The sequence below is a fragment of the Acipenser ruthenus genome, chromosome 54, assembly GCF_902713425.1.
Source record: "Acipenser ruthenus chromosome 54, fAciRut3.2 maternal haplotype, whole genome shotgun sequence".
Lineage (NCBI taxonomy): Eukaryota > Metazoa > Chordata > Actinopteri > Acipenseriformes > Acipenseridae > Acipenser > Acipenser ruthenus.
In genome coordinates this window covers 4806793-4819969 of record NC_081242.1, presented here as the reverse complement: position 1 = coordinate 4819969, position 13177 = coordinate 4806793, and the positions used below count along the sequence as shown (strand labels likewise).

The window sequence follows — 13177 nt, the reverse complement described above, 5'->3', positions numbered from 1 at the left end:
AAGCTAGTATTACCTGTAATAAAATGTGTTACGATACAGTAAGCCTTATAGTCCTGAACTATTAAGTTTACAAATGTGTGTTTTCAATTTACTTTATTATTATTATTATTATTATTATTATTATTATTATTATTATTATTATTATTATTATTAATAATAATAATAATAATAATAATAATAATAATAATAATACACCCAACTGCTAATACTAATGATATAAGTTTATCAAGGTGAGCTTTAAAACAATGACAGAAACTTTCCAAAGAGAAAAACTGTTCATCAGTAATTTAGTCCTACAACACAATTAGACTTTATATACCTAGGCTACCAGTCCAATACCCCAGATTAAGCAATTATGGATTAATACAAAGAGCTTTTTTTCAGACCACAGTTGGAATGTCTGGAGGATAGCCCAATCTCACCTTTTCGTCTGAATCACCCAATCAAACGAGCAAAAAAAAACTTTCGGTGCTTCCATTGGATGACACAGATGTCAGTGTAGCTGCTGATTGGTGCATGAGTTTTTACCTTTCTTTTAGCATTTGATATGTATATTTTGAGTGTTTAAAAAAATACTTTAAAAGTTACAGTGTGCAATTTCATTATTTGAATTCGTATGGATTTAAATTGTAAGGCAAATATTCTCTGCATACGGCATCAGACATTTTTTTATGTTTTTTTTTAATAGTTTCAATGTATTTTTATTTAATATTATTTTGTTATGTGAAGCGCTTTGAGATGTTTTCCATGAAAAGCGCTATATAAAAATAAATGGATTGATTACCCCATTATTAATACATTTTCAAATCTTTGATGCAGCTGTTGTCGTTTTCATTGAAGAAATCGTGCAGCTCTATGCAGTGTATTCCATAATTTACCGATAGCAAACTAAACTGACTGCTAGGTTTCTAAATGCAGTGAGGAAAACATTTGCTGTATTTATTTTCGAGACAAAAATGTATGTATATTTACACTATTCTTTCAGAAATTGAAATTTTCAAGGGGAAGTACATATTCCAGGGCAATAGGTAAACTTCACAAAAATCATGAAATCTGTGATAAAGTGAATAAAAAAAAATACAGCCTTGTGTGTTATAAAGCAAAATGTGAAACCTGTAGCAATATATATTATGTGTTAATTAGTTTGTTAAGATCATTCAGCCTAGTACATTAACTGTCCTTTATGAAAGAATAGAGGGTTGACCACAACCCCCCACCCCCACCCCCATTCTTCTCATCTACAGAACAATTCTCAGAAACTCCCACACAGATGTGACCTATTACCACACAGACGGAAAGAACAAGTCAACAAACTAAATTGTGTCAACTGAATAAACCCAGGTAATTCATCATAGACAGATATTAACTAGACGTAAGCAGATCTGGCCAAGGAAGTCCAGCAGTGTGTCTTTTGCGTCAAAGTATGTTTTCAAGTACTTTATAACATATTGTACTTATGATCATTCCAAATTATAATAAATGAAGATGCTTCAGTTTAAGATTAGGAATGATCCTCTCTCAGTTCACTATCGTTAAAAACATACTTTCCAGTATACATCATTACTTTATACACTTTTTATTTTTTATTATTTAGTTCTGATGTATTTAGGTTATAAATCTTTAGACTATAGATTATATTTTTTTACAGTTATTCTGCACTTTCACATTTACTGTTTTGCAGGTAAGCATTTAAATATTTAGGAACATTTGTATAATTAATGTAGAGAAACTGATCAATTTTGAATGTGACAATGCTATTTTTCTATTTAATAAATATGCTTAATTGTGAAATATTTTGAAATATCTATTTTTACACTGTGAAATAAGCAATTTTTTGCTGTGAAAAAAATAGCCCTAATTATCACATTTACCTTGTTCTCTTGTGTGGTAGACTCAACAGCAATCATACAACAGGCTGACGGTAATGGTTTGAACGGTTGTATATCATTTACTGTATTCAACTATAACATATCTAACATAACATTTGGGTTTACTACAGATTTCATGAAAAAAATGTTGAATCATTAAAAACAAATCAAGCTCAGCAAATCATGTAACACAATAAATAAATTACACACACACACACACACACAAACACACACACATATATATATATTGTAAAAATAACATAGACTTGAGACATAGGTACATCAAATTACACAAAGAAAAGTAACAACATATTTACAAAAAAATAAATAGCTTTTAATACAAAAACAAAGCATGAATCTTGGCAAATATAATATATATCTTGGCAGTTATTCACCATTGCACCATTATTCAATGAGCCTGGCTCTTTTGCATTGTGGTTAAGACGATCACTAGCAGTGTGCAGGGCAGTCGGGTCGCATCCTGCCTCTGCCTTGTTACAGTCATACCAAGATACAGTAGTGAGCAAACTCATTAGAACACCCCATTGTTCCATAGTTTTGAAATTGTCCATTATAAAAATTGTCAAAATAGGCAATTAGTGATTGTCTAAATTAATTGATGACTTTAATAAGCCACACATATAATTAATTTAACATAGTAAGAGAAAAGAGCCACACATGGTAAAATGCATGCAACTTTTTAGAAGTTGTTTAAGATGCCTAATTAAAGCATAGTGGTCTAACATTTTGCATACGAGTGACTGAAAATTGAAATAATAAACACCCAGAGGTTTTTATGCAGGTAGATATAAAAGGATATAAAAAGACACACTACACACAACCAAGATATTTTGTCTCCTTCAAAAAGTAGCAGTTAATTAAGACTGGAGTTAAAGCTTTGACAATGTAAGTTTTAAGGGATGTGGTGTTTTTGTTTGACAGTTTATAGACTTTACCGACAAAAATGCTTGATATATTAAATATGAAGTACTTAATTGTACTTAATAATTTGATATGATTATACATTTTTATAAGCAAATATTAATACAAATACTAAACACATAAGATTCTCCGCAAAACACTCTGCAGATATCTACTTATCTGCAAATATCTCAGATTTTGAGATTGGCAACCCTGCACGGTTGGGATCAGAACCAGCAAGGTCCTGGTTGTGTGACTAACCCTGCACTCATCAATAGTGCCTTTTCCGTATGAGCCACTGGGGACCAATAAGTGCCACCATTAAATCTTGTTGCATGCAAATTTTGTTTAAATGAAAGAAATGTGACAACGGTAGACAGACATTAACAAAAACAACAACAACAACATCAACAACAACAATTCACATTTATATAGCATCTTTCAACACAAGGATCCCAAAGCGCTTTTCACACACACACACACACAGAAAATGAACAATTAAACCATTCAATTAAAAACAAGGCAAGGGGAAAACCAAGATAAAAAGCTGTGTTGTAAAAATACATTTTCAATCTTGATTTAAAAACAGAGTCCCAGCTTCCCTGACAGAAGGCGGCAGAACATTCCTTAATTTAGGAGCTTTGCAAGAAAGACAAGCAGGCCCAGTGAGAGATTCCCCTCAAAGCTCTGCTATTCAGCCTAGTGCAGGATCTCCAAACCCACTCAGAAGGGCTGAATCTTCAAATTTAGATTTTAACAGCATGGATTTTTCCAGTCAACCAGGAGTTGTCATTATTGCATCTCATGCAGTGGTTCTCACACTTTTTGGACCGTGCGCCCCCTTCCTCTTGTCTGTGGTACTTGAGCCCCCCCCCCCAACCTCAACATACATTCTTTTGCATGAACCAGCCACCAATCGATCGTAATAAGAGCAAACACTGAAAATAATAGTTTGCAGATTGTGCCCAACGCCTACCAAAGTGCACACCGCTTAGCCAATAAACAATGTCCAACACCAGAATGGCACGAACTTCGTCCAATAATAATATGCAAGTTCAAATAAAAGGCACCCCCCCAGGATACTTTCGGCACCCCCCAGTTTGAGAACCACTGATCTAATGGTACATGCCCTCTAAATGCTGATTGATTTTATAACTTGTACCATATCAAGAGGAATGGTAGTTCCTCACGCCAAGTTACAGCGAAGCGCGAGAAGTGCCAGTGACTATCTATACAGCAAGGATAGTTTACATGTTTTCAGGGTATTGGCACAGTAAAAGTAAATCAGTCAAAAGCACCATTTCACATTTAATTTGTAGTTCCCAAGAATCTTAGGTGAAATGTAGAAAAAAAGTAAATACCTGTCATACAGTAAGAGAAATAATAAATCGTAAAAGTAAGGTTAAAATGTCCTTCTCCTTCGCTTTCTTTTTCTTTTTCTTCCACCATATTATTACAGACCCCAGGCACGTTTATCCATCCATATGTATATTACAGGTTGTGATGGGGTGCCAGCTCGCTCCAATAATTTGTGTTTTGTTATTGTTGTTGTTTTTACTGTTTTCATTATGTTTTTGTGATGCTTGTTTTGTTTTGGATTGGCAGGGAGGGGGTTAAATTCCTCCCTGTAAAATACATGTGAGAATGTGGCTGGAGCCTTAAGTGTTTAATTGTTAATTATTAGTTAATTGGGCTCCAGCCACAGACTATAAAAGGGCAGGTGAAACCCTTTGTGGGAGAGGAGTTTTGGGTGAGGTTGTTTGTTGGTGTGCTGTTTAGTTTTGAGAAAAGAAACTGTAGTGAAGGCTAATGCCCAGCCTACATTTCTGTATTTTGTTTAAACCTTTTGTTTGGGCCCTTGTGCCTATTTATTTGATTATTTTTGTTTAATAAAGATCATTATTTTGCCCCGTCCACTGTCTCTGAGCCTCTAGGTGGCGCTATCCCACCCTGACACCACGTGTGGCAGGATGACAGAGGTTTGAGGCTCAGAGACAGTGGACGGGGCAAAATAATGATCTTTATTAAACAAAAATAATCAAATAAATAGGCATAAGGGCCCAAACAAAAGGTTTAAACAAAATACAGAAATGTAGGCTGGGCATTAGCCTTCACTACAGTTTCTTTTCTCAAAACTAAACAGCACACCAACAAACAACCTCACCCAAAACTCCTCTCCCACAAAGGGTTTCACCTGCCCTTTTATAGTCTGTGGCTGGAGCCCAATTAACTAATAATTAACAATTAAACACTTAAGGCTCCAGCCACATTCTCACATGTATTTTACAGGGAGGAATTTAACCCCCTCCCTGCCAATCCAAAACAAAACAAGAATCACAAAAACATAATGAAAACAGTAAAAACAACAACAATAACAAAACACAAATTATTGGAGCGAGCTGGCACCCCATCACACAGGTCAATCGAGTTTAATGACAATTAACTTGTTTTGTCAACATGGAAATATACTAGGGAATGCACTTATTGTGACATCTATATCATTTATAGTAAATTATTTATTTCTGTTTTAAAATGGAACATTTGCACGCAAAAAATGATTCTTTATATTTAAACAAGTCTAATATTACATTAAAAACTGTCTAATACTGGATTTGAGAAAACAGAAATGAAAAGATAAAAATGTGGTTTCAATTTTAAAGAGAAAAAAAATGCTAGTTTGTAGAAATAGAAAATAAAATAGTCATACAACTACAGAGTCAGCACTATTTAGGGTAGCCACATACCAAGGTCACGTTCTTGTATGGGAAATACACAACTTATTTTAACCACAAACATTAGAGCAAGATACTGCATTCAGTATTTGCTTCTGGAGAGAGCCACTCTATAGCTGGTTGTAGCAGGTTGTGGGGAGGTGTATAACATTGGGCCTTGTGCTTTATCATGTTTTATTATAGTTTGCTGTGCTTTTACTATGGGAAACTTTTATAAGGGTTAGTTTACCTTTTTTATGCTTTACCATACTTCTGTGCTTTACAATGCTTGTCTATGCTTTTGTCACCTGGCTGCTCGCCGCCATACAATGTAGTACAGACTACGCCAGAACGGTAGTTACCAATACAGAGAACTAAATACTGAAACAAAATAACACCTATACATTCTCTACAGGCGCTCCTCACTTTAAAGCTAAAACAAATTTGCTCAGATTTCATTTAAGGGAGCCACACCGACAGATCCACCACCAGGCAGGAGAGAGAACACAAACCACAATTGACCATTTAACAGTTATTTATTTCATGTCAGGTATTTATTTATACAATTGGACATGTTCATGGTTCACAGTTAACACAATGCATGTTGGCCTCTAGTGCCATCGTCTGGGATGCACAGGCAGTCACTCGTTTCCCACAATTTACTACATTTTCACATTAGCAAAACTCATTAGTAAAACCAATTGACGTCCTCCCCCACGAATGCCGCCCACCCACTCAAACCTTGTACCGCTCAGCTCTGAACAAGAGGCTTCAGATCCAATCTCTTTTTGTTCCCACACAAGTCCAGAATTCTTGTCCAGTAGAGTTCTGACGGGACAGGGTGGGGGATGGTGTTTGGAGACCTGTCTCACTCTGCACATGCTTGGGGGTGATAGCAATGGTTAATTAAAATAAAACACAGACAAGGTGGGTAAACCCATAGTTAATCCCAACAAATTTAAACTGAAATCCTAAAAATAGAAAAGTTTCTTTCTTTAATATTTTATAAAAACACTAAACTAAAACCTTACCTATTCTTCTAAAATACATAATATTAAAATCATACAAACTCCACTTTTGAATAGCTACAACTGGAAGTTTAAAACAACATCTAATCACTAATAAGTTAGTCTAAAACAGGAATAAAGACATATACATCTCCCATTCCTTCAATAACAACGGTGACAAAGAAAATAAAAGTGCAATCCGCCAACAGTCCTGTATAGGGCTAATTAACATCAAACTTATATGCATATAGCAGACAGATAGTATCTAGATGACAGAAAGGCAATACTACCATAAGAATATTCAGTAACGTGTTTTATACTAGACAAAGGAAACAGCGTTTAACTACAATATCACTGGACACTAGTTACAGTAAACCTATCTGTCCAGCCACTACAACACCGCTTCTTCTCAAGTAAATAGATCTTCTAATCCTTGTTGCAGTCAGCTTGGCTGTAGCATCTCCTCTCTGTTTGTTTCCGTTTCTCCCACAGTCCTCTGTCCTGTCTGTTTAATCTCTCTCCTTTGTTCTCTGTGCGTCATTGTTGCGTGTCCCCATTCTTCTCTCTGTTCCAGTTCCTTTTCTCGTTGCTCTCTCTGTGTCGTTCTTTACTTTTCATTTTGCATGCTCCTCATTTTGAGTTCTCATCCTTCATCTTTCTTCCATTTGTTTCCTTTCCTTTCCTCTCTTGTCTGTCTTTCTCTTTTAAATCCAGATGTATATAATCACAGGGGGTTAAAATGCTTGCTGCAACCAACACAGACTAAACATATACATATATAATTACAACAGTGCTCAAATAATCATAAAACAACATGATGCAAAAATAACAAGCAGAAAACAAAATCTTACGTGCACAAAAGTAAATAAGTAAATAATGAACGTGAAGCTACATAATGACAATATAAAAGCACAACTTTTATATTTTCACCTTGTGACACTTTCACTATCTCTTTTTACACTTTACTGTGCTTAAACTGGGTACATTTGATAAGAGACAGGCTTGTTATTTGGTGTCTACATACAACAAAAGCATGTAAAAGCACGCATGTACATATATATATATATATATATATATATATATATATATATATATATATATATCAGCGTTCCGTAAAATAACGGTTTGAAATATGTATTTATTTAATTAATAACATTAAAAAGAAGCTATTATCAGAAGTGGGGTTTGAACCCACATCTATTGGATTTTAAGTCCAACACCTTAACCACTCAGCCATCCTGGTTTGACAAGGAGTTGCTTGATACATTAATGTTGGTGATAAAGCGAATCCCACTGACAATACCTTTTTTTTCCCCTTTCATGGAGCATTTCCTCAGTGGCATCCCCTGCTCGGCCTGCGTGGTCTACCTGTATGACTTGCTTGTCCACGCAGCGACTTACAAGGAGGCCATTGCCAACCTGAGGGAGGTGTTGGACCAGATCCGGGCCGCTGGCCTGAAGCTGCACCTGAGGAAGTGGCACCTGATGCGCTAGGAGACCCAGTTCATGTGGTGGGGGCTGATGGAGTTGTTACTGACCCAGCCAAGTTGGAGGCGATATGGGGGTTGCCAATGCCAACAACAGTCTGCCAAGTGAGGGGCTTCCTGGGGCTGGCCTCCAATTATCGGCGGTTCATCCGGGGTTTCACTGATATCGCCCGCCCACTGCACTCCACCACAGAGAAGGGGAAGCGGTTTAGCTGGACCGAAGAGTGTGACAGCACATTCCGTCAACTTCAACATGTGTTGCCCGGCCTCCATCCTTGCCTACCCTGACCCGGGCCTATCCTTCCTGTTCGATGCCGATGGCAGTGACTTGGGGGTGTGCTGTCCCAGGTGGGCCCCAAAGGGGAGCGAGAAGTGACCTCCTACAGTAAGGTCCTCAGCAAGACCGAGCAGAACTACTGCGTCACCCAGAGGGATCTGTTGGTGGTGGTGTAGTGTATCCGTCACTTCTGGCCCTACCTGTACGCCATGCTAAGTAACGGCGTGAGTTGTAACATATAAAAGACAGACGAGACATACTCAAGTCCTGTAACAAAGCAATTGTCTGGGTCGTTACAATATATATTTTTTAATTTGAAAATAAAAATATATGAAAGCATGACGACCTTTATGTACAAAAATCTTCACTAATGTACAATTGAACAAGAACTGTTGAGTATTTATTTTCGTTTCATACAGTATTAAATGGCAGTGTTTATATGATAGTGAAAAATAAATAAATAAAGATAGATAAAGAGAAAGAAAGAAATGTCTATGTATTGATTTATGTAATGATTTATTTAAAAATGTATTAATGTTTTACTTTTACCAAATATTTAGGATATCATTTAGCATAGCTAATTCTCAGAAAAATGTATTTTCCTTTTTGTCCAGTGGGGACCACAAATAGCGTTACTCTTATCAACCAGTATCGAGATAACCGTAATTCCTTGCACCAATAGGGACCACAATTAGCGTTACACTGACAGGAAACCAAAATCTTTCAGAGCTCAAGTTCAGAATCTCAGAATGATGATGATGATGATGATGATGATGATGAATGATGACTAACACACTCCAAAATGTCCCAAGAATACTCAGCTGGCTGACTTCATCTTTCAAAATACTACTTGTCTCAACTAATCGTGTAGCACTGATGACAATAACACAACACACTTGCAAACTGAAGGTTATAGTTTCAAATCCCATGCATGCCTGACCTATATTTATATAAAAAACAATTTTGCAGGCAAATGTTCAATTTTAAAACAGAAATAAATAATTTAAATAAATGATATAGACATATTCCCATGTAGACAAAACAATTTAATTATCATTAAAACTCACTTGTTTCCCTTACTGTATGACCGGTTGTGACAGGGCTAGGAGCCCTGCACATAGAAAGGGGGTAGGGCAAAGCCTTGTTATTTAAATGTGTTGCGTTTTATTGTTTATGATTTAAATAAAATGTGTGTTTATTTTAGAATGGGGTACCCCCGCCCCTGTGTATTTTGTATGTGTATTTTATAGGACGGCAAAGCTGTATGTTTGTTACTGTTTAGCAGTGGGGAAGCGCCATCCACACAAAAAACCCTCAGCCATTGTATAAAAGCCTGCAGCTCTCCATGTTCCAGGTGGAGTGTTCGGAGGAGAGAACGAAAGAGAAAGAGGAAACTGAAAAGGAAACTAAAACGAAAGTAAAAATAAAAGTCTAGGAACAGTGAAGGCAACTGCCCAGCCTGAAGTAGGGTCTGTTTGGTTTCTTTTAGTGTTTGTGATTTTGCTTTGTTTATCTATTATATATTTCTCTGTGAGCAGTGGTTTTCTGTTTGAACCTTTTATTTTATTTTTGTGTTTAAATAAACACGGCGCTGCCATGCCTTTGCATCAGTACATGCCTGCTTGTCTGTGTGTCTCTCTGGCCTGACTTCACCACTTCAGCCATCCCCCTGGCCTGATGTCACCACTTCAGCCTTCCCCGTTACCCAGTGTGGCAGTGTGACCCCCCCCCTTGTGTGTATTGTTTGTTTATATGTTGCATGTAGTGTGTTAAATGTTGGCGTATAGTCATTGGTACATGGGATATAAATGGGTCTACGTAGCACGAGTGATAAAATGTATATTTGTATTTAGCCACGAGGGTTGCACATCACTTCACGTGCTGATTAAAATGTAATACGAACAATAAAACAAAACAATTAAACCAAACCAATGTGCATTTGCACATGTTTTTATGCAGAGATGATATTAATGCAGGGAGGATATTAACCCCCATCCCTGCTGTGTTACAATATATATATATCTATATATATATAGATGTGTCAGGACTGCCCAGTCCCTGACCACATTCCGGCGCCTCCTTAAGACTCACCTCTTCAAACAGCACCTGTAGAACTCCTCTGTTTGTATCCTGGGACACTATCACCCTTCATGTAAATGTGATTTATTTTGCTCTGATCTGCCCCCTATTTTACTGCATTTAATCCTGTACTTCAGAATACTGTAATCTGCCAAGTGTTTAACCTGTAGTACTTTGTATTTAATCACATCCTGATGTAACTATCACTATTTAATCATATCCTGATGTAACTATCACTATTATGTGCTGTATTATTGAATTTTGGTTTGTCACACTTTTACTTTGCTTGAACAAAAGTTATTGTATTTCTTGCTCTTATTGTATTACTTGTATTGTAACACTTGAAATGTATTTGCTTACGATTGTAAGTCGCCCTGGATAAGGGCGTCTGCTAAGAAATAAATAATAAAATAATAATAATAATAACTGATGAAGGAAAGCAAAACAATTAGGACAAGAAATGAATAAGCAACTCACACCACCTAAATAAAGCATGATCATCAATTTGTGAAAATGTGACGGTGAATAAAGATGGTGGAGAGACTAAGAGAATAAAAACCATCCACTGATAAATTTGCAAAGTGTTTTGCAATTCTCCCATTCTCTTCCCATGGTTATACTCAGGGTTGCCAATCTTGCAATTTAGTTTTTGCTGACAGACTTACAGTGGCTTTTTTTTTACTGACATAAATAAAAAAAGAAAAACAGAAATAATAAAATACATTATAAAATCAGTTATTTTTTATGTACTTACATTTCTTTAGGTCTTACTGACTTCTCATGGTCAGGACTATTTCTTATAGAGCTCCTAAATTAAAGAATGCTCTGCCTTCGTTTGTCAGGGTAACTGGGACCGTTACAGTTTTCAAGTCAAGACTAAAAACACACTTTTATAAAATGGCTTTCTTATCTTAGTGGGTTTTAATGTAACTTTAAAATTGCTGCTTTTGTATTATGTGTACACTGTCATTTAAATGTGTTATTTAAATCATATGTTATGATTATGGCAGTCGTATGTGTGACATGCTATACATACAGTGCCTTGCGAAAGTATTCGGCCCCCTTGAACTTTGCGACCTTTTGCCACATTTCAGGCTTCAAACATAAAGATATGAAACTGTAATTTTTTGTGAAGAATCAACAACAAGTGGGACACAATCATGAAGTGGAACGAAATTTATTGGATATTTCAAACTTTTTTAACAAATTAAAAACTGAAAAATTGGGCGTGCAAAATTATTCAGCCCCTTTACTTTCAGTGCAGCAAACTCTCTCCAGAAGTTCAGTGAGGATCTCTGAATGATCCAATGTTGACCTAAATGACTAATGATGATAAATAGAATCCACCTGTGTGTGATCAAGTCTCCGTATAAATGCACCTGCACTGTGATAGTCTCAGAGGTCCGTTTAAAGCGCAGAGAGCATCATGAAGAACAAGGAACACACCAGGCAGGTCCGAGATACTGTTGTGGAGAAGTTTAAAGCCGGATTTGGATACAAAAAGATTTCCCAAGCTTTAAACATCCCAAGGAGCACTGTGCAAGCGATAATATTGAAATGGAAGGAGTATCAGACCACTGCAAATCTACCAAGACCTGGCCGTCCCTCTAAACTTTCAGCTCATACAAGGAGAAGACTGATCAGAGATGCAGCCAAGAGGCCCATGATCACTCTGGATGAACTGCAGAGATCTACAGCTGAGGTGGGAGACTCTGTCCATAGGACAACAATCAGTCGTATACTGCACAAATCTGGCCTTTATGGAAGAGTGGCAAGAAGAAAGCCATTTCTTAAAGATATCCATAAAAAGTGTCGTTTACAGTTTGCCACAAGCCACCTGGGAGACACACCAAACATGTGGAAGAAGGTGCTCTGGTCAGATGAAACCAAAATCAAACTTTTTGGCAACAATGCAAAACGTTATGTTTGGCGTAAAAGCAACACAGCTCATCACCCTGAACACACCATCCCCACTGTCAAACATGGTGGTGGCAGCATCATGGTTTGGGCCTGCTTTTCTTCAGCAGGGACAGGGAAGATGGTTAAAATTGATGGGAAGATGGATGGAGCCAAATACAGGACCATTCTGGAAGAAAACCTGATGGAGTCTGCAAAAGACCTGAGACTGGGATGGAGATTTGTCTTCCAACAAGACAATGATCCAAAACATAAAGCAAAATCTACAATGGAATGGTTCACAAATAAACATATCCAGGTGTTAGAATGGCCAAGTCAAAGTCCAGACCTGAATCCAATCGAGAATCTGTGGAAAGAACTGAAAACTGCTGTTCACAAATGCTCTCCATCCAACCTCACTGAGCTCGAGCTGTTTTGCAAGGAGGAATGGGCAAAAATTTCAGTCTCTCGATGTGCAAAACTGATAGAGACATACCCCAAGCGACTTACAGCTGTAATCGCAGCAAAAAGTGGCGCTACAAAGTATTAACTTAAGGGGGCTGAATAATTTTGCACGCCCAATTTTTCAGTTTTTTATTTGTTAAAAAAGTTTGAAATATCCAATAAATTTCGTTCCACTTCATGATTGTGTCCCACTTGTTGTTGATTCTTCACAAAAAATTACAGTTTCATATCTTTATGTTTGAAGCCTGAAATGTGGCAAAAGGTCGCAAAGTTCAAGGGGGCCGAATACTTTCGCAAGGCACTGTATGTATTGTGGATTGTTCTTTTTTCTGCTTTGTACTATACAGTGCTTTGTAATACTTTTGTATAAAAGCGCTATATAAATTCAATAAATAAATAAATACATGGACACATTTGCAGATTGGATAAATATATATATTCAAAGATAGAAGTATAAATGATGTCA

The 13177-nt window shown here is 36.7% G+C and overlaps 1 non-coding gene across 1 annotated transcript; it reads right to left on the bottom strand.

Moving 5' to 3' along the window:
• Positions 1-7677: 7677 nt before the first annotated feature.
• Positions 7678-7750, bottom strand: trnal-uaa (transfer RNA leucine (anticodon UAA)). The gene has a single exon. It is a non-coding gene; the product is annotated as a tRNA-Leu (tRNA).
• Between the last annotated feature and the right edge of the window lie 5427 nt (positions 7751-13177).